General features: G+C 38.2%; 1 long non-coding RNA gene across 1 annotated transcript in view; it reads right to left on the bottom strand.

The window, feature by feature from the left end:
* Positions 1-27,332, bottom strand: part of LOC123330727 — a 144,053-nt gene that overhangs the window by 74,311 nt on the left and 42,410 nt on the right. The window lies entirely within an intron of this gene.

Raw genomic sequence — 27,332 nt, 5'->3', positions numbered from 1 at the left:
TTTTGTCAGCTAGACAAGTATCTTATGAAAATAAAGACAAATACTTTTCGGAAAAATAGAAGTTAAGAGAATTTATCCCTAGCTCCTGCCCTGCAAGAAATGTTAAAGAAAGTTCTTTAAGCAGAAGGAAAGTGATACCAGAGGAAAATCTGACTCTACACAAAGAAATAAAGAGAGGTAAATGGTAAAAATAAAGTCTTAATAAATAGCAGATTAAAATCCTACAAAGTATTTATCAGACTACAACAGTCTATAGACTACAACTAGAAATTATAATAAGAAAATTTTCTGGAAATCTGTAAGTTATCTGCACATTAAACAGCATATTTATAAATAAGTTATGGGTCAAAGAAGCACCACAAAGAAAAAACTAGGATATATTTAGAACTGAATGAAAATTTAAAACCACAGCATATCAAAATTTGTGGGATGAGATTAATAAATTGCTTAGAGGGAAAAATAAGTGCTTATGTCAGAAAAGAAGAAAAATCTTGAATTCATCATATAAGGGTTCACATCGATAAACTGTGAAGAGAAGAAAGTAGTTAAAAAAAATGTATGGTTTTAGAAAGCAGGCCCTTTAGGATGAGGTTCTGGAACTGGATCACTCATTGGTCAGACAATATCCAGTACCCAGGATGATGAAAAGTGTGTGGTGATAACCTCTCAGGTGTGCTGTCAGATCACCATTACTAGGGCTCTCACTGAATTGGGACACAGTACAAGTGGAAAGCCCTGGTGCTGAGGCTGCTAAGTCGCTTCAGTCGTGTCCGACTCTGTGCAACCCCATAGACGGCAGCCCACCAGGCTCCGCCATCCCTGGGATTCTCCAGGCAAGAACACTGGAGTGGGTTGGTGACTTAGTGGTAAAGAATCCACCTGCAATACAGTAGATGCAGGTTTGATCCTGGGGTCAGGAAGATCCGCTGGAGAAGGAAATGGCAATCCACTCTAGTATTCTTGCCTGGGAAATCCCACAAACAGAGGAGCCTGGTGGGCTATGATCTATGGGGTTGCAAAAAAGTAGGACATGATTTAGCAACTGAACAAGTGGAAAGGGAAGCATATATGAGTATTCAGTTATTCTGGCAGGTGGGCCTTTTTTCTCTCATCTGTATTTTCTTAATTTTCTATGACTAGCATAAACTGGAGAAGGCAATGGCACCCCACTCCAGTACTCTTGCCGGGAAAATCCCATGGACCAAGGGGCCTGGTGGGCTGCAGTCCATGGGGTCACTAAGAGTCGGACATGACTGAGAGACTTCACTTTCATTTTTCACTTTCATGCATTAGAGAAGGAAGTGGCAACCCACTCCAGTATTCTTGCCTGGAGAATCCCAGGGACGGGGGAGCCTGGTGGGCAGCCATCTATGGGGTCGCACAGAGTCGGACATGACTGAAGTGACTTAGCAGCAGCAGCATAAGCTACTTTTCTAATTAAAAGAACTTTTAAGGAAAAAATTCAAGATCTGGCTAGACACTATTAAGAAATCTCTAAGGTCAAAAGAGTTTTACCTATATCCGTTCAGTTCAGCTCAGTCATGTCCAACTCTTTGCGACCCCATGAACCACAGCGCACCAGGCCTCCCTGTTCATCACCAACTCCCAGAGTTTACCCAGACTCATGTCCATTGAGTTGGTGATACCATCCAATCATCTCATCCTCTGTATATAAATATCAAAATCATTGCATTTAAGAACCCCAATGTACTTCAAGGATAAACTAGTTTATTTTATAGATTAGGAATCCAAGAAATACAGAACTGAAGAGGATTTCCTAGGGTCACACTCAAGTTAGCAGAAAATATAAAACTAAATAGTGACCAAAATTTCTGAACTATAAATGAGAACATATGATCTAACTAGGTTTTGTCATCACTTTCAGAATAAAGATCACCCGAAAAACAGAATTTGGAAGAGGTTTAAAAAAAAAAATCTGGCACCATCAGAATATTTAGGTTATGAATGGAGTTAGTAGGACACAGTATTTTAAAGTGGTGCTATTCAAAGTAAATTGTTGCAATGTACATAAAACTTTCTTTGCTATAAACCCCTGCTCTTCCTTTTGTGTTTCAGAGAAATAGATTTAGCCTGAATAATTTTTCACACATAATTCTCTCATCCTTTCACCTCCAATTAGTCCATACATTAATAGAAGGCAGGGATTTTCTCTTAGCGTGATTATTTTCCTTCAAGAATTCTCCATAGACATTTACCTAATATTTGTTGATTTGCTTCTATATACAGACACAGACAGTTGAAAGAAGCAAGAATTGAAGAAAAAGTAGAACCATGAGGATTTCTTTTCACTGTGATTCCAACTTTCCTACTCAAAGTCTTGAGAAATTTTGCAGACTGTATATTTGAAAGGTGGGTAAAACTTTGGTGAAAAACTACTCCAGCTTTGATACCTCTGTGTGCCCTCCGGAAATAGTGCTCTAAACACATCCTTAAGCCTGAGGCCAAGTTGAAATTGGCCATTATAGCGCACATTGTCCCTTTTTTACACTCTGTAAATTGTCCTCCCCACCAGGGTTAATTGAGGGGAAGGGTGGGTCCAAATCCGTCAGACAGCTGCCAAGCTCACAGCCCTCCTCAGCAGCACAGCCCATCCACCTGCTCTTGCCGCCACAACGCCGGCCAGCATGAACCCTCATTTTGTTCTTGTTAACAGCTAAGAACCACAGTGATTATGATTTATTCAGACTAAGCCCAAATCTTTCATGAGGAAAAATAAAAAAGGGCCTGGTTAAAAAGGAAGAAGAAAGTTTAGAGCTAGAGTTCCCATAAGGATCCTTCCACAATTTAAATTCTGACTAGATGTTTATGAATCTCAAGTGAAAATATTAAAAGAACCAGAAAAAAAAGGGGGGAAGGCAGCCTCAGAGAGAGCATAGTAAATTGGAAAAGAAATATGCAACATGGATTCCCCAAAGACAATTAGCTTAATGATTTCTGTGAGCATCCACTGCATTCAGGGTATATTGACTGACGTTATTGCTAATAAGACTAAATGACCTTAAACATTTCTATACAATCAGTTACATTCCACAGAGTATTTATTATCAGTGGGATTTTGATAGCAATTCAGCTCTTACACACTAGAACAGATTTTCTTTTGATATTTAAAGTTGACACACAAGGGGAATACTCTACTTAAACATCTGTGGGGGGAGGGGGTAAATGAAAAATACAAATATAAATCATTATATAATTTCTTCCAATTTTGAAATCCTGTATTCTTATATTCTGCTTTTATCTATTTCTTTGTAGCTAAATGTGGACTTTAGATTCACCTTTGATAAATACGTTTGAAGAAGATCAAAGTTTTACTGTTTCATAAAAAATTATATGAATAAAGTTACAAACTAGTAATTAATTAACTGATAATTAAGACAGCCTAATATATGGTTAATATTTCTAGTAAATAGACTTGGGCCTCTTGAATGCACTGAAATGAAATGAACTACTGAGCAGCCCATCACTGGAAACCCTCAGGTAAAAGGGAGGGAGGTACTCAAGGAAGCTAGAAAGGAGATTCCTACACTGGAGAAAAGGCTGGGCTAGGTGACTCCAGTTTCATTCCAGCCATGACACTAGTACCACAAAATGGCATTTCTAGTCAAGATCACATGAAAATCAAGACTGCACAGAGACCTGCATGAATTCCCCTTCTTTCTGCTCAAGAGCTGACCTACAAATCCGATGGATGGAAAATCTACCAACATCAGTTCCCTCTCCAAGAGGCCTCCATGTAGAAATCTAGGCAGATCTTATCACTATTGCATGTGGAAAGACTTCAGGTGTCTTAGCTGGTTTTCTACAACTGAATTTTTGAGGTTAATCTGGAAAGTGGAGATGCCAGGAGTGAGGGAACCACTATCCATCCACTATCTAACCCTGAGTACAATTTCAATATGAAACACCATGAGAAAACAGCTCTGGGATGGGATGCGGCCAGGGCTGCCACATAGCGCTGTTAATTTATGCACTTTAAAGATCCCCTGGAGGAGGACATGGCAACCCACTCCAGTATTCTTGCCTGGAAAATCACATGGACAGAGAAACCTGGTGAGCTACAGACCACAGGGTTGCAAAGAGTCAAACATGAGTGAAGCAACTGAGCATGCACACCTGCACAGAGACTCCATATTCAAGAGGTTATCACTCGTTATCAGAGACAATTTTACCATTTTGAACTACTGACATACTTTTTAACTTTATTAACTCAAAATATGGGCAATTTGCCTATTAACTATGACAGTTTTCTAACAGATAGCAGCATTGTATCTTATCCTAACAAAATCAGAATATTTTGTTAGGATATTCCTGACAAAGAACAAATATGATAGATAATCAAAAGGCCTTGTTAGTCAAACATCTAAAATAACTTGTCTTTTTACACAAGAAATTACAGGTAAGTATCTGAAATGTGAGCAAAAAGTTCTTTATTGGTATTAGTGCACAGGTTAGATTGATGCTGTATAATGCAGCCCATATCATCTGCTATTTGTTTACTGGATCAGAATATTTCTGAGTTCTTAAATCTGCAAATACTTTCATGATGACACAGACCATTATGTAACAACAAATATTCATTTCCTATCAATAATACACAAAATAAATATGACTTGGGCATAAATTGCAGATTACTATATCATTACCCACTTAGTACAGCAATTGATTTTTCTTAGCTATGGAAATTCTGGCAGTACAAAAATTAACTGCCATTAAAATATTTCAGCCTCTTGAAACATTGATGTTATTTAATGCTATATGCAGTATGTGCAGGAACCAAACCTTAATCAATAACTTCCTTCAAAGCAATAAGAAATTCTTTGAAGAAACATGAAGCAATGCTGTTTACTAAAATGATATCACTGATGTTGAATCAGTTGAAGATTTTCCTGGCTCTGACACCAATTTCTCTAACATTGAATTACCAGAAAAAGGAGGAAGATTTAACTCACCTATAAATCTCACTATTAGCCCAGCTATGATCTAAAATTGTTTCAAAAGCAATTCTTTCTTATATTGGATATGACAACGTTGTTAAAGGAAAAGCTTATGAAAATGAATATCATGGCCTCTTTGTAATTCTGGATATTTGCTAACAGTCCACAACCAGCAACACCACTGCCATCTAGAAGACTGTTAGGATTGCAGAATCTCAGGCCCCACCAGCCTTCCTGAATTAGAATCTGCATTTTAATATGATCTCAGATGAACTGAATGCATACTACAGTTTGAGTATTGTTCAGATGACATATATAATTTGAAAATTATAACATATGTGAATTACTGCAATTTTGTAAAAATTTACAACTTCAATTAACTAATGACCATAGGAAAGAATATAATACTGCTGTGATGCCAGTAATTTAAATTTCTCTTTAAAAATGACTTATTTATTAAAATATGACATTCTCTCTGGTGATTGATCAGTAATGCTATACATCTTTAATGTCAGAAGCTGAGAGCAGAGTGAGTGGTGGTTGCCAGAGACTGGGGAAAAGGGAAACAGTGAACTGCTATTCAACTGGTTTAAAGTTTTAGTGACATAAGGCAATTAAGTTCTAGAAACGCACTGCCTACTATGAACAGCACTGCACACTTAAAATTTTGTTAAGAGGGTAGATTTCATTGACCATATTTTTTAAAAACTTGTATAACAACATGTATACTATGGGCAGATTTTCCTTCAAAAGAATTATGCACAGAAGAATAAATATCTCAAATATACACACATATATATATACTTTAGCAATAATTTACCAGACTCATATCCAAATACTTTTGTAGCTCTCAGGACATATTTAACTTTCTCAATATTAGTCATCAGTGGGAAAAATATCTTCATAATATTAAAATGCATAAACCCCTTAAGGTCTAACACATCACAAAAGAGATGCCACACAAATCTAGGAACCTTTTCTATAGAAAATGAGATACTGGAGAAAGCATTCAATTTGTCATAAGTAATTCAATTTCTAATAAAGAAAGAAGTGTATTATGAAATAAACTTTTATATCCCAGGGGCTATTTTCCAAAAGTTTGACTAAAAATTCAAAAGATCTATAATTTTAAGTTTAATAATTCAATTTGCATAATTCCTAAACAATGGCTTTATGTTTGTAAAATTTCTTATTAGGGAGGAAGACGTGCTTCTTTCTAATTTGCACCAAAGGACCAAAAGGACCAGTGACAGCCTTGGAGGCAGCATAGCACACAGGAGACAGCACTGAAAAAGCCTTAAAGGAGCCAGCACAGAGGCTAAATTCAATGTCTGACTGCATACCTACCAGCTGACTAGGCCATGCACGTCTCACTGTGCCTTACTTTCCCCATCTGCAATATGGAACTGACATTAAGTAGCTATATATAAAGCACTTAGTATCTGGCACATAGCAAGAGCTGAATAACTATTTCCAGTGTTATTATCTTCAGTGTAATTTAAAGTGTATATCATAGTTCTTAAACTCTAATAAGCATGCAATATATGATATCTGTTATGAGTATTAGAATCATCCCATTCCAGGAAGCTGAAAGGAAATGAGAGGAGAAAATCAACCTTTGATGTGAACATGGTGTGCCACTGATCCCAATTTTGAAAGGAAGGGTTTTTCATTTGTCTCAGAGTTAAGGAATATAAATCGGAGAAGGCAATGGCACCCCACTCCAGTGTTCTTGCCTGGAGAATCCCAGGGACAGGGGAGCCTGGTAGGCTGCTGTCTATGGGGTCGCACAGTCAGACACAACTGAAGCGACTTAGCAGCAGCAGTAAGGAATATAAATACTATAACTTTCCTCTTGAGAACTAATCTTTCCTCTGTTCTTAGAAAAATATAATTCATTCATGATTATTCCATTCAGTAAAATGCTAAATGTTTCAGATAACTAGTGAATAACACATGATTCCTAACCTAAAGAATCTCCCATTAACAGAGGTAACGAGTAGTGTAGATAATAGCACAGTAGTTAAATAATCAATAGCTTTTCCTAACCACAGCTGCTGACTTTTAATTCCAAGAACAGAGTAAACTAGTGGAAAAGGCAAGCTCCAGGAAGAATTCCAAGGGTAGGATTCACAAACTTAATTCTTTGATCCTTGTCCTACAGTTGACCTTTCTCTCATATGGTAGCTTGCACCAGTGATATTGCTAAGAAAGAAAACTCAAATCTTGCTGGACAGATCACATGAGACATAATATTCTGGTGTTCTATTAGGTCTAGAGGGACTATTAGGACTAATAAAGACTTCCAGAAGTTTTATCTAATGGAAACACTGCTTCACTAATTATATTATAGTGTTAAAATAATATGTCCAATGTTCTCATTAACGGAGGCTGCACATGTCTGCAGCTACACTTCCAGACGCTCAATGTCCATGTCATCACTACAGAGCCAGGGTAAAAACTCTTAGCTAATGAGCTGTCTTCACACCCTAGACAGAGTGACCTGAGGAGTTTAAGAAGATGCTCTTTAGGCTTCATCTGCCTGAACTACTGAAGCAAAGCAATTGCTGGGATATTGTGGCTACCACAACTCGTGAATAACCACACAGAGATATTGACTTGGAATTCTTCAGGGGCAGACAAACTTTGGAAAGAGAGGAAAACACCTGTTAGCACCTAGACTCCACACATCTCTGATATACTCCCAGAGAAGCATGTGGGTACCCGGAGGCTGGTATCTTCTGTGGTAGCTACTCCAGAAGTTCTTTGGCAAGCATCTCAACGCCACTTCAGTACACTGACTGTCCTCCTTTGTCTGACTAAGCCTCATATGCTTTAGAATTTAAAATTTTTTTCATTGGCCAATAGCATTCTGACATCGTTATTGGTTCTACTCCCAACTGTGATCTAAGTTAAGTGGTTCCACTGCTGTACTTTCATTTCATTCTCCTCATTTACCAATTATTTACTTTCTTTTATCTCATCTTAGCATGAATGTCAAAGGCCAAAGAAGCTGACGTGAAGAAGTCAGGGTCCTCACTGTAGATATGTAAGAAATGTGCTCTGCACGTGTTACAAACTCTGTATTTGTGCCCCACCCCCAAAAATGAATGTGTTGATGCTCCCAGTGGGATGACACTTGGTGATGAGTCCCTTGGGAGGTAATTAGGATGGAAAAGGTCATGCAGGTGGAGCTTTCTTGATATGAGTAGTACTCTTATAAGAAGAGATATCAAAGGGTGGTAAACTGCATGTGTACAGACATCCAGAAAAAGCCGTGTGAGAACACAGGGAGGAGGCAGCCATCTGAAAGCTAGGAAGAGTACCCTCATCAGAAACTGACTGGCTGGCACCTTGATCTTGGACTTCCCAGCTTCCAGAATTGTGAGAAATAAATGTCTGTTGTTAAACCACTCCATCTATAGTATTTTGTTATAGCAGCCTAGGCTAATACAGTGTGGAATAGATCCAATGCTATTGATCTGAATATCAAGGTAAATTTTTAATATTTGGAGCAGGTCAAGAATTATTTTATTTGCTCATATATTTATATATAAAGGCTTACAGAAATATAAAATCTGAACTATATTTATAAATCCCTGTAATTAAACTTTTATTAAAAGACTGCTGCTGCTAAGTCGCTTCAGTCGTGTCCGACTCTGTGCGACCCCATAGACGGCAGCCCACCAGGCTTCCCCATCCCTGGGATTCTCCAGGCAAGAACACTGGAGTGGGTTGCCATTTCCTTCTCCAATGCATGAAAGTGAAAAATGAAAGGGAAGTCGCTCAGTCCTGTCCAACTCTTTGTGACCCCATGGACTGCAGCCTACCAGGCTCCTCTGTCCATGGGATTTTCCAGGCAAGAGTACTGGAGTGGGGTGCCATTGCTTTACATTACATCAAAACAGAATTCTCTGACATTTAAAGCTGTGCAGTCATCATAAATTAAAGTATAAGCATCAATATATTTCATGATACATTAAGAGATTAACCATATGAATCCAGTGCACAAAAAGTTCAAATGTAGCACCAAATAAACTAAAATCAATTATTTTCAATAATTTAACAAATTTAATGAAATTCCTTCTAGAAAGGCATGGTGCTAGGTGGTATGAGTGCAAAAGTGGAATGGAGGGTGGAGAGTACAAAATCAGGCAATGACTAAGAGATGGGCTCTACCCCTAATGGGCCTAATCCACCCAAAAACTCATAAAATAGCCCCTGGAATAAACTTCTGCTTAATTAATTTGCCTGTGTCTATTATCAACATTTATTAGTTTTAGACATATTTACTGTTGACTCCATTTTTCACATTCCCACTCCTTTGCTGTTTATTATGACTCCATATCCACAGTGTGAATCTATGCCCTCATTCCCAAAGTGAGCATTTTTCCAAGTATAGAGATAGGAGTCAATTTATCCTTCAGACTTAATACAGCCTAGTAATGTGCCTATGCAAAAAAAGAAGGGAAAAAAGGCTGAGCTAAACGTTTTCCACCTAGATACCAAACAGACCATTCAAAGGCTTACAGGCTGCATTCAAGGCTCTCCACTGGAGATAATAAGACACCATCTCTACAGCTGTGTTTGGAGAAGAGTGATCAAATATCCTTCCAGAGCTATTGCACTATCTGTTTTTCTATAATGCAGACTACAAATGCATACCTGTCATTTAGAAACTAAATAGGATTTTTATTAAAATAAATATATTCTTTAAAATGTATTTAATCTATTAATAACATCTTCTGGCAGGGAAAATGTATTTCCTCCTTCAAAGAAAATCTGAGGTGAGAGCTTATCCACACCTCTTTCACATTAAAAAAAAAAAAATGCAAACCTCAGTGTCACCTTCACCTGTGCCTAGAAAGAACAAAATGAACATGGCAGAGGATCAGCAAAATGGGTTAGGATGGAGAGAAACAGTTCCCTCACCAGGGAAGGAAGGAACCATTGTCCACAGGATCAAGTGTATTTGGGAGACAATGTTAAGTCACAGCTAATCTCCTATTGTGAAATATCTGCTTGTTTAGATTTTTCATCCCCTAAAAGTATACAGGAGAAAATAAAATTTTAAAATAAAAAGACTGCTCAGAACAATGCAAAACTAAAGTATATAACATAGACCTCTATAGGAGGCAGGGAGTACAGCTGTAAATGACTTTATGCTCTAGAACTACTTCCTCATATGTACAATGGGGTTCAAAAGCTATAGCAGCTCTAGGATACTATCCTGCTAAAGTAGCTTGTTCTCACACAGAATAATATCAAAAAATATGTAATGGGAGGTATGAAGTTCACATACTGCTAATAAAAAGGTAAAACTGAGAATCATAGCTAAGATGTTTATAAACAAATGAGATAAATCATATTATTTTAATATTATCTATAATACATATTGGTGTATCGTACGTATACATACGATGTATATACATACATCATATAGTATGTATTACCATATCATACGCTGGTGGCTGATATGGTAAAGAATCTGTCTGCAATGCAGGAGACCCAGGTTCAATTACTGGGTCAGGAAGATCCCCTGAAGAAGGGAATGGCAGCCCACCCTGGTATTCTTGCCTGAAGAATTCCATGGACAGAGGAGCCTGGCGGACTACAGTCCATGGGGTAGCACAGAGTTGGACATGACTGAGCAACTAACACACACACACATAATACATATTAAATTAAAACATTATTTTTTAGAGGCAGAACTTTTGCCTCTGGAAGAGCAACAGTTATCAACAGTTCCTTGGGAATGAACTACACAACAGTAGGAATGTCTTCAGATAGAAGGAGGGGTCCTTTACCAGTAGGAACAAGAGAAAGAAGCAGAATGGACTGGCTCTCATCATGGCTCAACTCCATCACCTCCATCTAGAAACCTACCTGGGGTCCCCAGCCATGTTCACCTGCTCCTCCATCTGCCATCTCTTTTAATAATGAGGGCTTCACAAGAGCTTCCCTTCTCTCAATTTCTCTCATATATTCGGATACAGGTGGGAGGTACATAACCACTTATCACCATCACAAACACTGGCATCATCTTGCCAAGTCATCACCACTACTTACTGGATCACTACAGTGGCTTTTATTAGAGTCTCCCAAATTCCTCCTTCAGTTCTTTCTCAACACACAGCCAAAGTGATACTTTTTAACTAGAAATTCAAATCATGTCACTACTATTTTCAAAATCCTCCTATGTCTTCCCATCTGAGTTAAAAATAAGGTCTTTGTAATGGCCTGCCACGCTGTATGCCATCTGGCTCCTATTACTCCTCTGACCTCATACACTGCTGTTCTTCCCCTTGCTCTTCCACTCCAGCTCTCCCAGCCCACTTGCTATTCTTTGAAAGTGCCGGCCACACTCCCACCTCAGCATCCTTTGATGTCCCTGCTGCCGGGGATGCTCTTCCCGCAAACAGACACATGGCTCACTGACTACCTCCTGTGGGTCTTTGCTCAAACCCTGCCTCAGAGAGGCCTCCCGTGCCACCCTATCTTGCTGCAAACAGCAACCCCTTCTCCCCACCTTCTTAGCACTCGTCATGGTCCTCCCTGCTTCATTTTCTCCTCAGCACTCACCACCAGCTGTCATGTATTGGACTGGAATAGGGCTGTCAGACAAAACATGGGACACCCAGATAAATTTGAACTTCAGCTCATTCATAGGCTGCTGGGCCTCATCTGAGATGTAGAGTGGCCTGTACCTTCCAGTTTGATATTAAATTCACAAGTTTAATCCCAGTGGGCTGCTTGGGATTTCAGTTCTATGTAGCTTCAGCATGAAGAACAAGAGAGAAAAAGGTGAATGTTATGACTTTGTATTTAACCCAGCTCTAAATCCATTGTGTAGCCTGGTATCAAACCACTTCTGCTCAAGTTAAACAACTTAGCTTTGTAAAGAGGGGATCTCAATATAAAGCATTCCCAGAACTTCAAAAATAAGAATCTTCTTAGAATTCCTATGCTGTTACCCCAAAGTGGTTAATTCTATCCTTGCAATGTCCCTGGTTAGACTCTGAGCTCTTGAGAACAGCTCTGGAGAACAGAGGCCATGTATGATTATCCTTTAAATATCCCTAGTTCTAAAACAGTACCCAGGCACATAGAAAATACTAAATAAATGTTTATTAAAATAGTATATAATGTTTTAGATTAATGTCACATTTTATACGATTATTTTAATCAATTTTATCTTTTTAATGCATAATAGGAAATTTATAAATTAAGAAATATTGGCATTCATGGAGGGCTGCCAGGTTCTTATTAATATACCTTGGACTTAAATGGTGTCTCACTTTCCAAATATATTATCTTATTTGACTTGGCTTTTTTATTTCTTAAATGCAACAACATAGCATGCAAATAAGAATTTTAAACAAAATTTAAATATCAAATACAGAGTTCCAAACTTAGCATATTCCTGTTTCAAATACATCCGTTCAAGTTACTTAAGGAAGATTTGAATGTCAACAACAACAAAAATACTAAATATCAGGCAAAAATCAATAGCTTAAAAATATACAAAGGGTATCGCTCTGCTTTCTTTAGAGGTAGGAGCACAGCATGCTGGCAGATGGTGGGATTATCCCCTGAGAGGCTGAAGCAGGGAGGGCAGAGAGAAGGAGAGGCAATAATTTGCCCTCCTAGGAGACTAAAGAAAGGCTGAAGACTGAGTGCAACTTTTTAGATTTCACATATAAGTGAGATCATACAGTATTTATCTTTCTCTATCTGATTTATTTCACTTAGCACAATTTCCTCTAGGCCTACTCATGCTGTCACAAGTGCCAAGATTTCAGTCTTTGTTATACAGTTAGTCGCATAGCCATGTCCGACTCTTTGTGATCCCATGGACTGTAGCCCGCCAGGCTCCTCTGTCCTTGAAATTCTCCAGGCAAGAGAACTGGAGTAGGCTGCCATTTTCTTCTCCAATTCTTTGTTATGGACGGATAATATTCTATTGTCTATATATATATATACATATATACATATATACATACACACACATCACATTTTCTTTATCCATTCATTCTTAGACAGGTTGTCTTAGCTATTGTGAATAATGCTGCAATGAGTAGCTCTATTGAGGTAATAATTTCACAATATATATACATTTCAAATTACTATGCTGCACATCTTTTTTGTTGTTAAGTTGTGTCCAATTCTTTGTGACCCCATAGACTGCAGCCTCCCAAGCTCTTCTGTTCATGCGATTTCCCAGGCAAGAACACTGGAGTGGGTTGCCATTTCCTTCTCCAGGGGATCTTCCCGACCCAGTGATCAAACCCGTGTTTCCTACATTGGCAGGTGGATTCTTCACCACTGGGCCACCAGGACTTCCCACCTTAAAGTTATACAGCATTATAGGTCAAATACATCTCAATAAAACTGAAAAAAATTCTAGACACAGAACTTCCCCTCTCCTGATCTGGTTATTTTGCAAGTTTGAGATAGATGCTCTCACAGGGGAAGGACGCCTATGTCACAACCACACATGGACTGAGGGAGCAGTAGTGTGATGGATTCAAGCTCACAATGCACTGAGAGCTGGAACTGATTAAGATGTCATCACAGGAAAACAATACTGCAGAAAACATTATAGGATAGGACATCCTATAATGTTTACACTGTAAAATATAAATCACCATCTAATCTGTTCTAGATAGTCCAAAGCAAAATCTCCACCAAAACAGAAAAAGGAAAAAAGAAAACGTACTGCTACAAAGTCATGCATTCTGTGTCCCTCCCCTGCTACATTTTTACTCTTGCAGTGCTGCTGCCCAAGAATCTTGTACCTTGCAAGTCCTTTAGAAAAAACAAAGCAGTGCAGCTGGGGAGAGCAAGTGTCCACGCTGCCCCACCCTCTGGGGGCAGTCACGTGCATAAAGCCAGACCTGATCTCCCAGCTGTGCTCCTCGGAGAAGGTGAGGCCTGTGTTCTCCCTGCTGTTCCAGGCCAAGACGTTAGGTCCACCCACATTGGGTAGGACGTTTTTACGAAAGACCTCAGATACTTTAGACAAAATTTCATTTCTATATGGAGCAAAGAGAAACCACTTTAAAGATCTCGGCAGCCACTGTCTGCATAGAATGGGCCAGACTCTGGATCCAGTGGCTTCTCTGAAACTTACTTCACTTGTTTAAAATCAACCCTCAAGTTCTAGGACATTTAGGGAAATATTAGACACCAACCTACAATAAATTATTAGAAAACATCACTGGGTTGTGTGAAAGGAAATAAGGTTTTAAGATAAAGAGGCATGAACTACATGCCAAATCTTAAAAAATTTGTTTAGCATTCCAAGAATTTTTAGAAATAAATTATATTTAAAATATCCCTTAATATTAAATAAGCATGTCTATTGGTAAAAAAAAAAAAAGAAAAATCATTCTAGTACATTGGAAATCCCAATACTTTGACATCAGCAGAATTTTTTCAGTTCAAAGAAAACAGAATACACGGAGCAAGTATAATTATGATGCATGAACCAATGGACTCAAATATTGTCTTATTGGTTTTGCTTTAAAATGAAATTTTTGACTGACATACTTGAACTTTGGTTTATCACTAGCAATTGCTTAGTCAGTATGATGACATTCCTTACTCTCAAGTCACCAATTCCAGGGAGACAAAATTTTTCCCTATAAAAACTGACATTTTTACTCAACCACAATTGAGTATTTATTATGTCTATATTAACAATATACTGTATAGGATATACAGATGGAATTCTTTTTCTCAAAAACTTTATAATCTAGATATGCAGACAAATAATATACAAGAATAACAGGTACAAATTTGGAGTGTCCACAAAGAGGTCCAGATAGGTAGGAAGTAAGAATAATACCCACACTTAGAAGCATGAAGAGAAGTGTTATGGAGGAAATGGACTTAGAGCTGTAAAAGAAGAAACCATAACAGGACTGATAAAAGGAGCAGCACTTGCTTTCTGGGATGTAAAGGTGATGCAAGAAGAGGGGAAAAACCAATGACTCTCCTCTCCACCAAAGGCTAGCTTTTAAGTTACTCATGGTCAAATATAACTCCAAAACGCACTGACTTTAAATAATCAGATGTTAATCCAATTTTTCATATAAAGACTTTCCATTCTGATATCACCTTTCCTTTAAGATATTCCACATAGCTTCTGTCTTTGCCAATATCCATATTTCTGTTCATTCTGATGACTAGAACTAATCATTCTCAAGAGTCCCCTGACTGCAGGGGCCTATAATCACATGCTCTGCCTACAGAATTCCTTGGGTGATGTTTTGGTCTCCACCTTTTTTATCTTTTACAGCCTGTTTTACTATCAAATCCATACTGAGCAAGCCCCATTGTGTCTCTGTTAAATATACAAATATGGCAGAAAACTGGAGATATCAACAAAATATCCAAAGGAAGAGAAGTTGCAGATTTTTCTTGCAAATATAAATGAAGATTTCAATTTAAGATGTAAAAAATACTAAGCCCCAAGGCTATTACTGTGGGAATTACAAAAAATTATGTTGGATCTAAATTTTCATGAAATTACAGTCTACTAATTGCAACCTTTTTGCCAAACAGAAGTCTGAAATAGAGGACACTTGTCCTTTCTGATGGCTGCTTTTCTTTTAGTCTTCCTACTCACCTCCACTTTCCTGTTGCTCTTTAAGGACATAATCCTTTCCCCTTCCTAGATCTAATTCACTCTCACCTTTCAATTCACTCATATTCATTCTCTCTCTCATCAAACAGAAAAGAGATTCTAGATATTATTTCATAATAATATTAATATCTTAGGGACTTAACATGCTCTCCTCAGTGAATATGTCCATTTTGAAAGAGTATCACAGTAAGAGGGAAATATTTTGCCCAAGAGAATGAGTTTGCCATAAAATGAACTAAAGTCATGTGAGATGAAAGTGTTTTTCAGAGGGAAAGTTGTTTGGGTACTTTTCTGGGATGAAAGCAGGAGCTACCTTGCCAACACTCTGCTTGCTTCCATTTAAGCAGTGAGCTGGCCTATTTCTTCTCATGAATGAGTGATAGTAGTAGTAATAATAAAGATAATAGCTAATGTTTTGATGTTTATTCATTTTAAGCTAACATTCATGAAACACTAACCTAAGCATTTTGCATGTACTGTCACATAATCCCCATTATTATCCCCAGTTTAAAAATGAAGAGATTAAAGCACAGTGAGGTTAAGGATGCACCCATATTGCTGGGACTCAAATCTTGAAAGTACAAACAACTAGACCGTGACTGCTAAGAATTAGTGGCCACAAACCCATATGGAAGAGTAAGCAGCCATGTGGACATGTGGCCCCCAGCACCAGGACTCTGCCTGATTGTATCTTGGCCAAAGACATCACGAGGTACCCCGCTCTTCTTTCCACCTCTCCTCCCACCCTGCCAGCATCTGTCTTCACACTTCTCAGTGCTCCAGCTGCCCCACGCTCAACACCACTACATTTTGCCCTTTCTTCCCCTGGCTTCCTTTTCCCTCCTCTGCATCAGCTCTGCTCCTCAAAAAGGAACCAAACTAAAGTATCAGTGTTTCCATCCTGTGAGTTTCCAGATGAGAGCTGGTTAATCTAATTAACATTTATCAGTGCTCTTACCGCAACCAGTTTAAACATTCATACTGAAACATAACCGTGTTCCATTTCATGAATGTTCAAAATGCGAGTGCTTATGAAAAAGTATAAAGAGAGCTTTCAAAAAGCAATTTGTTTTGGGATCCAGATTCACAGAATTTTAAAGCTAGGAAAGATGTCTGTGGTCACCTAGGACAGCCTCCCCACCACAAGCCCAGGTGGCCATCATGACCTGGCCAAGGTTCCACAGCTAGCCTGCTTCAGCAATAGAATCCACACTTCCTAACTTCCCATCTGACTTACTCAGCAAAAAACTTAACAGGTACATTTTTATGTCTCAGGTACTGAGGACTCAAAGGATCATAAAATCTCATGCTCTTTCTACTCTTTGCTTCTTACTTAGAGTCAAGTTGTAAATGTTTTTATAGTGAGGCCACCCTTAGCTGCTAAAAAAAACAGTGATGTCTCCAAAAGTCACAGCAAGAAAGCTATTGAGAAGAGCGATGTTTCTCTTTAAGATAAAATAGAGTTAGATTATAATATGAACTGTTGGAACTAGTATGGACTTTATGAAACACTTATTCATATGTTCATAATATAATCCAGAGCCCTTTATTTTACCAGTGAAATCAGTCGAGTCAGTGAGACCACCTGATTCTAAGTTCTTTCCACCACACCTACACCATCTACCCTCTGGTTGGAAGCAAAAAAAAAAAAAAAAATTTTTCAGAAAGAAAGAGCTGAAATTTCAAAATGCCATTTTTCCAATCACTGAGACTTTTTCACATATCCCACCAGGGAAGAAAGATGAATCAGAAGTGAGATAGAGGCATGAGGACCCTACATATCTTTCTCCTTCAACAACTGTTTAAATGCTGGCTGAGAGAGAAGAGAAATGAAAAGAGAACCAGTATTAACAAACTGCTGCCTGAACAAACGGCAGGCATGGCACATTCTAGATGATCTTCTCTGCAACCGTAAGATGTCCCATGAATTTTCAACCTAGAACTGGATGTTGTTGCCAAGCGATGGAAAACCCAACACAACCCTGACTCTAGGATAATGATTCAAGATGGAAATAAGCCTTTCCACCAGCCCTGCTCAATGCCAACACCCAAGGATAACAATGCTGCAAAGACAATTTTTTTTTATTTTTAGTGAATAAAACCATGCAGCATTTCCAGCTCTCTTTCTGCCTTCTTTTCCAAACAGGCAGCAAGTCATGATTTTTGACACTGTTTTCTATAAAGCATTATCACAGATTCTTGTCTCCTCCTCGAAAACCAACTATTCCTTATTTCTAACTAGTATTTGGGTACTGAATTTCAATCAGTGTGGAATGTATGGCACTGACATAGATGTGACAGGCCCCTGCCTAGCAGAGATGCTCCATAACGGAAACAGGGCTGTTGCTGACGGGTTAAAGCCATTTTACACCCATTGCTCAGGCTTTGTGTCCTGCAGGAGAGCCTAAATGAAAACATGAATAATGTTTTTTAATATACCAAAGGCTGACAGCCTTAAGCTATTTTTCTCCCTCCTCAAACCAAAGCAAAATAGGGGAAAGTGTTCTATGCAATTCAAAATTCATTTCAAGACAAGTACCAACACTAAATTGTGAATACTTTAAATATTAACAATAAGCATGTAAGATATTACATCTTTATGTACACATAAGTAGTAAATACAGGATTAAAAAATAAAAACAGGCCCCTTCCATACTAAAAATGTTCTCAAAAATAATTCAGAACATTTATATATAAATTTATATATACCAGACATCTTATATACTGACTTCACAAATCCCCACAATTCTTTGAGGTAGATATTGATTTGAATCATGTGAAATTTCCATTTTTGTGGGTTACAAAGGTTAAGTATTGGAAAACTCATAGAAGTCAGTATATAGGATCCCCTGGAGAAGGGAATGGCAACCCACTACAGTATTCTTGCTCTAAAAATAATCCCATGGACAGAAGACAGGCCACAATCCATGGAATCACAAAGAGTCAGATACAACTATGTCACTAGGCATGCAGAGAAATTAAATAACTTGAAATTTATACAGCAAATACGTGTAGAGTTGGGATTTCGACCCATACTCTTCTACCATTCCAATACATGTCCCTTTGTTGTAAGTAATTGTATTAAACTGGAAGGATCCCATAGCTCTCCAAATTCTCAAACTATTATCCTCTCCCCAACCCAGATCAAAATACTTGAATGGTTTGAGTGTCTTGTCTTCAGGTTAAGGATTCTACTAAAATCCTTACTTCTCTAAATACCCATTTCCCTTCTTTCATTAGCTTCCTTATGACCATAGTCATTGTAATTTCTGAACCAAAATATGGAACATGTAATCAGAGAGAAATACAGGTATTTCTGAGGAAAAGTACAGAAAATAATTATGATGATCCTATTCTAAGAAATTTTGGAAAAATGCTCACCATAAACACAGCACTTGCACACTTTAGTGTAATTATTTTGAGATGGTTGTCACACTCTACTTGTGGCTCCCTGAGGGCAGGTTCCATGTTTTACTGTTATTTATGGAACACTTGAAATTTTGTATGACATAAAACACAAAAGCAATTCTGGTGATGGGCAGAGGTGATTAGAAGTACCATGGCTGGGTGCGTGCTAGAAAGTCAAATTAAGACATTTTCTTTTCTTTCAAAATCTCAGAGTTTTGAGCATCCATAGGGCAACTATTGATCAAGTACATCTTATGTACGAGGTATTTTCTTAGGTCCTGTAAATGTGGGAGGCTCCTAAGAAAAGGAAAAAAAAAATCAGGCCTTGAAAGTAAAACAAGCAGAGAGAATAGCAGGGATCCATGGTTTTCAAATTCTAGCATGGATCAAAATCATCTGGAGGGCTTGTTAAAACACAGAATGCTGGATCCACCCCAGAGTTTTGGATTCAGTAGATACAAGGTGAGGTCCAAGAATTTGCAAGTTTATCAATTCCCAAGTTATGCTCATGCTGCTGACCTAGCAACCATGCCTTGAGAACCACTCCTATGGAGGCTGAAGATTGGGAAAGCAAAATGAGCAATCCCACGATGACAGAATCAACACAAGGAGTCTGACCTATCTAAACTATATAGTTACTAAGCTACTTTGACTTTCTCCTCTGAAAGCAATCTACCTCAGTGCAACCTGAGGCATTCTCCTTGCTTTTCCCCACCTGCCACCAAGCACAACCTCAGCATCTGGAAGAATGAGAGACAGCTAGCTGCCCATGTACCCCAGTTAGAAGCCTTCAGCAGACATCCAGCAGGAGTCACTCACTTACCTCCAGAGTTCCTACAGCTTGTTGCTAAAGATTTCATTTATTAAGGTCCAGTGAGTCTATAGACTTCTCTGCAAAAATAAATTTCCTTTAAGGTACTCAAGTGCTTCATCACTTATAAGTCCTTTCAAGAATTCTTACATTTATAATGCAGCTATAAAAGCACAACTTTCTTTCACAACTATATAAAATCTTATTTCCAAACATCTGTAGAAAACAGATTTTCTATTTCTCCCCCAGCTAGTGCCAGTCTTTAATCTACTATGTCACTCCCTGCTTCTCTGGTTCTCTTGTGACTCTGACTTCAAAGGACATAAGGCATCTGTCTCACAATCTCTCACCAACACCAGACCTTCTCTGCATATCTAAGCCTTATCTTGTATTGTTGATTTTAGAAAGTGAGAAGTTGGAGGCTTAATCAATACATTCCAGATTGATTAATGGACCTTGACCAACATGCTACAAGCAGAGCTCATGGTTTATAAAACACATTCAGTGAGGTAGTACTGCATTTTATCATCTTTGTCTTAGCAAGTAAATAAATTGAATCGATAAAGTGAACAGAGTAGCTAATGAGCAACCCTCACCATAGGACTATATTACCTAGCTAAATGAAAAAAAAAGGACCTTAAACCATCAAAAAAGAGACTCTACCCCCATGTATCTTTCTCTTACCATCTATCTATCAATCTATTTGTGTATCATCTACTTATTATCCACTTCATGAACAATAATCTTAATTCACAGAGTTCAGTTTTAAATTTAGCAATGGTAACAGGAGGACCAAACTAAAAACATTGTCATGTATCAAAAAACAAATGGAATACCAAGGACAATAAAAGAAGAATACAAACAAGAAGAAAGATGACAAAAATTACAGAGAATAAAGAATTGTCATAATATATTTTAAAGGTAATTATAATAATATAATAAAGCTGTTATAAACTCATCTGGACTTTTCCCCTTGCAAGGAGGTATTACAAGTTCTGTATAAACATGGGAAAGAGCTTCAGAATTCCCTCTTTCTACAGCTGAAAGGAGCTCCTGCCTCATATGAAACCAAAGCACCATTTGCATTTCAGAGACAGCCCCTGTTTATAGCTGTTCGCAGATGCCACAGTGAAATAGAAAAAACAAAGTCTGCAGTGTTCCAGGGATGTTCTAATCACTTTTTAAAATATATGTGTGTGTGTATGTACATATGTATATTTGGTTGTGCTGGGTCTTAGTTACAGCATGCAGGATCTTCAATCTTCATTGCAGTATACAGGATCTTCTAGTTGTGGCATGGCGATCTTGCCTGGAAAATCCCATGGAGAGTAGAGCCTGGCGCACAACAGTCCTTGGGATCACAAAGAGTCGGCCACGACTGAGTGACCAAGCACATGAAGAATCTTTGGTTGCAGCATGCAAACTCTAAGTTGTGATGTGCAAACTCTTAGTTGCAGCAAGTGGCATATAGTTCCCTGACCGGGGATTGAACCCAGGTCCCCTGCCTTGGGAGCTTGGCATCTTAGCCACTGGACCAACAGGGAAGTTCCAGTCACTTTTATTTACTAGGATTATGTCTGCTTTTTAAGAGAATGCAATCACTGATTATATGGAACACAGCTAAAAGAGAATAATTCAACATTTTTTAAAATGAGCATTCTAATTAGTAACTAGAGATACACATTTTCCATAAAGATAGAGAAGGATTAAAAGTTTTTAGGTTAGCAAAAATGACTCTTTAAGTGAGCCGCACATCAGTGTATTTGAGCATATCATTATGTGTCCCAAGGTATTTTCTCTTAATTTATTCTATTTATATGACCCACAATAAAGTTGAGTGCAAACATAAAAGCAAATATGTGATTTGCATTTATCTATAATAAAGTGTCAATAATTTCGAATGAACTAAATTAGACTTTCATAAATTAGCCAGGTTGGAACTAAGTTTGTACCATCTCTACAAATAATTTACTAAGCAAATCAATTGTGCAAACATGATTATAAGACATTTTTAATGACTTTATTAATTCTTTCTGTGCAAATGATACTCCCAATGGCAAACAGGCCTTATTTTTACAATTAAGCAAAGAATAACCATCACCACACTGGTTAGTTGTTATGCCTGTGTTTCCTTAAATTCCTCTACACTTCAAGTGATTTCTGACTCACAGATGAGCCCCACACGCTTTGTCCAAGCCTCCTTCTCTCATCATGTGCTCACTGCCAACACCAGGAACACAAGAGCTCTAGCTCCTGCTCCCATGGGAATCAGACAGGACCTTCTGAATCCAAGACAGAGGAAAAGAAGAAACTGGAAGAAGTAAGGAGTCAGAGCACAAGGCAGTCTCCCCTTCAGGGCTGGTCAACCTCACCAACCACTCTCCCACCAAAGCCTCTATTATTAAACTCTGTGTTCATTTCCTAGAACAACTCTAACAATCGACCACAAACTGGGTGGTTTTAACAGAAAGTCATTCTCTCACAGGTCTGGATGCCAGAAACCTGAAATCAAGGCATTCTGGGGCCACACTCTAAAGAAGAAAGCTCTTGGGGAGAATCTCCCTTCTCGCCTCTTCCATCTTCTGATGGTTCCTGGTGTTCCTTGGCTTGTGGCAGCCTCACTTTCTGCCACTCTATTTACCACATTACACTGTAATGGCCAGTCTACACATCTGACCCCCTTACTAGAAGGACAGAAAGGAGAATGGGGATTGCTTAGGGGGGTAATCTTTCTACTGAAACATGCTTGTTGTTACAAATTAAATATCAAGGTAACAAAGAGTTCACTCTCCCCATATTGATTCTCCAATTCTAACTTTCCTTCTCTTATAATTCACATTTACAATTTATTTCTTTCTTCATACTAATATATAAGGGGACTGTTTGTTTTATAAAAATGCTATCCTATTCTGTGCATTATTCTGCAACTCATTTTTTAACATTATATCATGGATATATTTCCAAGTTAATTCACTTGGATTTCATTTTTTTCTTTAATAATGTGAGCTATAAAGTAAAGAAACAAAAATACCAACTGAGCAACTATTGGAGATACATTGCAAATTTGTCTCTGTGCTTTCCAGCAAATAATTCACCCAAGAAAATATTAATACAAATCAATTTCACTATGTCTGTAATTAAAATAAAATCAATCCAGTTGCTCAAAAAGCAAATTTTCTAAGTACTAGTTCTGAAGAAAAATGTATTCTTTTTCCTTGATAAGACAACTATTTAAGTACAGTAAGCAAAGTATTCAAAAACACTCCTATAGTAGATACAGTACCATTGTCAGTTTGTAGATTGTCAGTTGTCTACCAAAGTCACCATGTTCCATGCCTAGCAAAACACTATACAGCAATTCGGTTACAGAGACTTCCACAGAAGACAAAAAGAAGTAGCCTGAGGGCCAGTCTGCTCCTGAATGTATAAAAATGAGAAAAGCTAGAATAGTTTCTTGACCTGGAGTTCATATCCATCTATCCTTATACTCACAGAAAAATTATATTAAAAAAAAAAAGAATGCAAAATTCAGTTGCTGCTGCTGCTGCTAAGTCGCTTCAGTTGTGTCCGACTCTGTGTGACCCCATAGACGGCAGCCAATCAGGCTCCCCCATCCCTGGGATTCTCCAGGCAAGAACACTGGAGTGGGTTGCCATTTCCTTCTCCAATGCATGAAAGTGAAAAGTAAAAGTCAAGTCGCTCAGTCGTGTCTGACTCTTCGAGACTCCATGGACTGCAGCCTACCAGGCTCCTCCACACATGGGCTTTTCCAGGCAAGAGTACTGGAGTGGGGTGCCATTGACTTCTCCAAAATTCAGTTAGGTTTGTGCATGTCTGAAGTTTCCAAGGAGCAATACCTGTGTAAATGCATTCCTTTTTCAGAAGAGTCCGTGACTCACAAAAAGGTTTGGAACCAGTACTGTTGAAGAATATACAGTCAATATGTCTTCCCATAAATTTCATTTCTTTCCAATGGGATTTTGATAGTCATCTGTTCACCTGTGTGGTTCTAGTCCCAGATTAGATTCTGACATGACATAGGCTTTTGACAAATCTATACAGGGTAATGAAAGATGAGTAGGAGAGAGTTTGTGTTCACAATGACTTTCAGGACCTGGAAGGGATGTCTTCTTTGTGCCTTTTAACAATCACCTGGCCTGAAGTAAGTTGAGGACCCTGCCAAAGAAGTGATCCTGAATAGAAGGTAGGTACAAAAGTGCCCAAGGGCAAGACTCAAACTTTCAGTCAATTCAGTTCAGTTCAGTCGCTCAGTCGTGTCTGACTCTTTGCAACCCCATGGACTGCAGCACGCCAGGCTTCCCTGTCCGTCACCAACTCCCAGAGCTTGCTCAAACTCATGTCCATTGCGTTGGTGATGCCATCCAACCATCTCATCCTCTGTTGTCCCCTTCTCCTCCTGCCTTCAATCTTTCCCAGCATCAGGGTCTTTTCAAATGAGTCATTTCTTCTCATCAAGTGGCCAAAGTATTGGAGCTTCAACTCCAGCATCAGTCCTTCCAATGAATATTCAGGACTGATTTCCTTTAGGATTGACTGGTTTGATCTCCTTGCTATCCAAGGAACTCTCAAGAGACCTCTCTAACACCACAGTTCAAAAGCATCAATTCTTCAGCGTTCAGCTTTCTTTATAGTGGAACTCTCACATCCATGCATAACTACTGGAAAAACCATAGCTTTGACTAGATGGACTCTTTCAGTACTTAGATGGGGCTTCCCAGGTGTCTCAGTGGTAAAGAATCAGCCTGCCAATGCAGGAGATGCAAGAGACATGGATTCGATCCCTGGGTTGGGAAGATCCTCTGGAGAAAGAAACAGCAACTCGCTCCAGTATTCTTCCCTGGAAAATCCCATGGACAGAGGAGCCTGGCAGGCTACAGTCCATGGGGTCACAAAGAGTCAAACACAACTGAGCTCTGATCACTCAGTACTTAAGATAAATGAATGAGTAAGGGCTCAACGTTCCCCACCATAGATCAAGATTACCATAATTTTAGTGGCTTTTACATTGCTTACCTACAGAATTATGTCAGCCTATCAAATTATGTATGTGTGTCCGATGGCAGTGGTTGGCAATATTGATATACATTTTCCTCTTAAATGGACTGATCACTCATTTAGCTGTCATCTCGCATCTGCCACTGAAAAGACAGAAGACAAATTGACTCCATTTTTCAAATTCAGCAGTTATTTATTTTGTTAAGCACAACATATTCATCTCTGCTAGTTTTCATATGGCAGCAGGAGAGTCAAGTCATCCAGTTATAAAACTAATTAATGGAAACAACCTTTGAATTACTAAACTGGCAATCTGACAATGCTGATTAGATTATCATGGGAATAGTGAGTTGTGAAAAATATTATTAAAATGAATCCAGATTTTCATTTTACTGTAGGAAAGGGATTTAGGCAGCTTTCTGAGACTTCTTTGCTGTTGCTTGGCTGGCATGAGGGTAGCTGCAGTATTTTTCACTTTTTAGTTATTCTCATGTCATATAAGTATAGCCCAAGAAAGACATCATTTTTGGTGTTCTGCTCAGAAAAGACACACAAATCTGAATAAATCACTTTGCAAAGTCTCTGCTGTAGAGTGAGGAGGAGGAAATTCTGGAAAGCCCTTTATGAAGTTAAGAAAAAAGAGATGAAGAGAAAAGAAAAATAAATTAAAAAAAATGAGAAAGCACCTACTTCGAAACAACCTACAGCTGTTCAGAGATACTGACACTTAGACTTTGATATGACTGGGGAAATTTTTAATCTAATTCTAACCAAAAAAAAAAAAAAAAAAGAAGACCCTAATGACTATCTGTGAAACATGAATTCTCACCTTCCGTCACAATTTGTTTCTACATCCATCTTCTTTCTAAGTGAAAACACTGACAATTTAAGGTTCTTTTCTCTGCATTAGAAAGAAGTCTCTAAAAGAGCATCATATTGATTTCACTTTAAAGATTAGAAACCTCTGCTACTCAAAAGTGATTAAATACATTTACCCCAGAAACACATGGATTGGGATCTACTTTGTTCTCTCCATTTACAAGGACCAAAGAGACAGACAAAACATCAACTCCCCGAAGAGCACTTCAACACACACTGCTCAGTCACAAGTCCATCTTCTTTCACAAGAAATTATTTTGTACAAAGCTATTATATATAGTGAGTTGCTCACCAAAAAAAAATGTTTGAGGAAATGTATTTTATATATGCTGAGAAATGACAAGCCATGTCTGTTATTCCACAGACAGTTTCTGAAACATCTTCAATCACCTAAGGACAGAACTATAAGAAGTGTAGTATTATTTTGGGTACATAGTAAATATTGCAGATCTATAAGAAGCCAAAGAATTTTTCCTACAGTTAATTGTGTAGCTAATTTTCCTGCCCTATGGAAATAAAATTTATTGAAAACTGTAATTCACTCTATTAAAAATGAGCCATAAACACAGGATTTACCACAATTCACCTGACTCATCTCTAATCACAGTCCTGTGTGATCCTGCCTTTATTTAAGTTTTTGATATTTTGTTCAGAGTCTGTTTTTTGCATTAATTTGATTTCTTTAAATATTATAAAATATTTAATATTTTCAAATATTCTTTTAAAAATATTATTATTCTTATTACTGAGTTTTTTCTATACACCCTTAGGTTTTGTGCCCTAAGAGTATCTTATTACCAATTAGTCCCAACCCCAACAATGACCTCTAAAAGGCTAGCCCTAAATTGCTCTGCCACAGGGAAGGATCATGTTTAATGTTAACAGCTCTCTAAGTTAAAAAACAACCTCTCTTTGCTTTCTCCTATGTCTATCCCAATATGTATTCATTGTATTTACTTGGAAAAAAAATAAGCAAAAAGAAAGAAAAAATTTAAAACACCCCTAGCCCCACCACTTAGCAAAAGTCACTGTCAATAATTTGCCATTTAAAAAAAAAAAAACAAAAAACAAAACACCTTATTGTACATCTTCCTAGACCTGTTTTCTGTCTGTGAAAAGTATGTTTGTGTCAATATGCTATCAATTCAGTTCAGTTCTGTCACTCAGTCATGTCCAATCCTTTGCGACCCCATGGACTGCAGCATGTCAGGCTTCCCTGACCATCACCAACTCCCGGAGCTTACTCAAACTCATGTCCATCACGTTGGTGATGCCATCCAACCATTGCATCCTCTGTCATGCCCTTCACCTCCTGCTTTTCCCAGTATCAGGGTCTTTTCCAATAAGTCAGTTTTTAGCATCTGGTGGCCAAAGTATTGGAGCTTCAGCTTCAGCATCAGTCCTTCCAATGGATATTCAGGACTGATTTCCTTTAGGATTGACTGGCTGAATCTCCTTGCAGTCCAAGGGACTCCCAAGAGTCTTCACCAACACCACAGTTCAAAAACATTAATTCTTCGGCACTCAGCTTTCTTTATAGTCCAGCTCTGACATCCATACATGACTAATGGAAAAACCATAGCTTTAACTAGACAGAACTTTGTTGGCAAAG

The sequence above is a fragment of the Bubalus bubalis genome, chromosome 20 (genome assembly GCF_019923935.1).
Source record: "Bubalus bubalis isolate 160015118507 breed Murrah chromosome 20, NDDB_SH_1, whole genome shotgun sequence".
NCBI lineage: Eukaryota > Metazoa > Chordata > Mammalia > Artiodactyla > Bovidae > Bubalus > Bubalus bubalis.
Note: the sequence above shows the minus strand (reverse complement) of the source record. Positions and strands in the feature narration are given on the sequence as shown.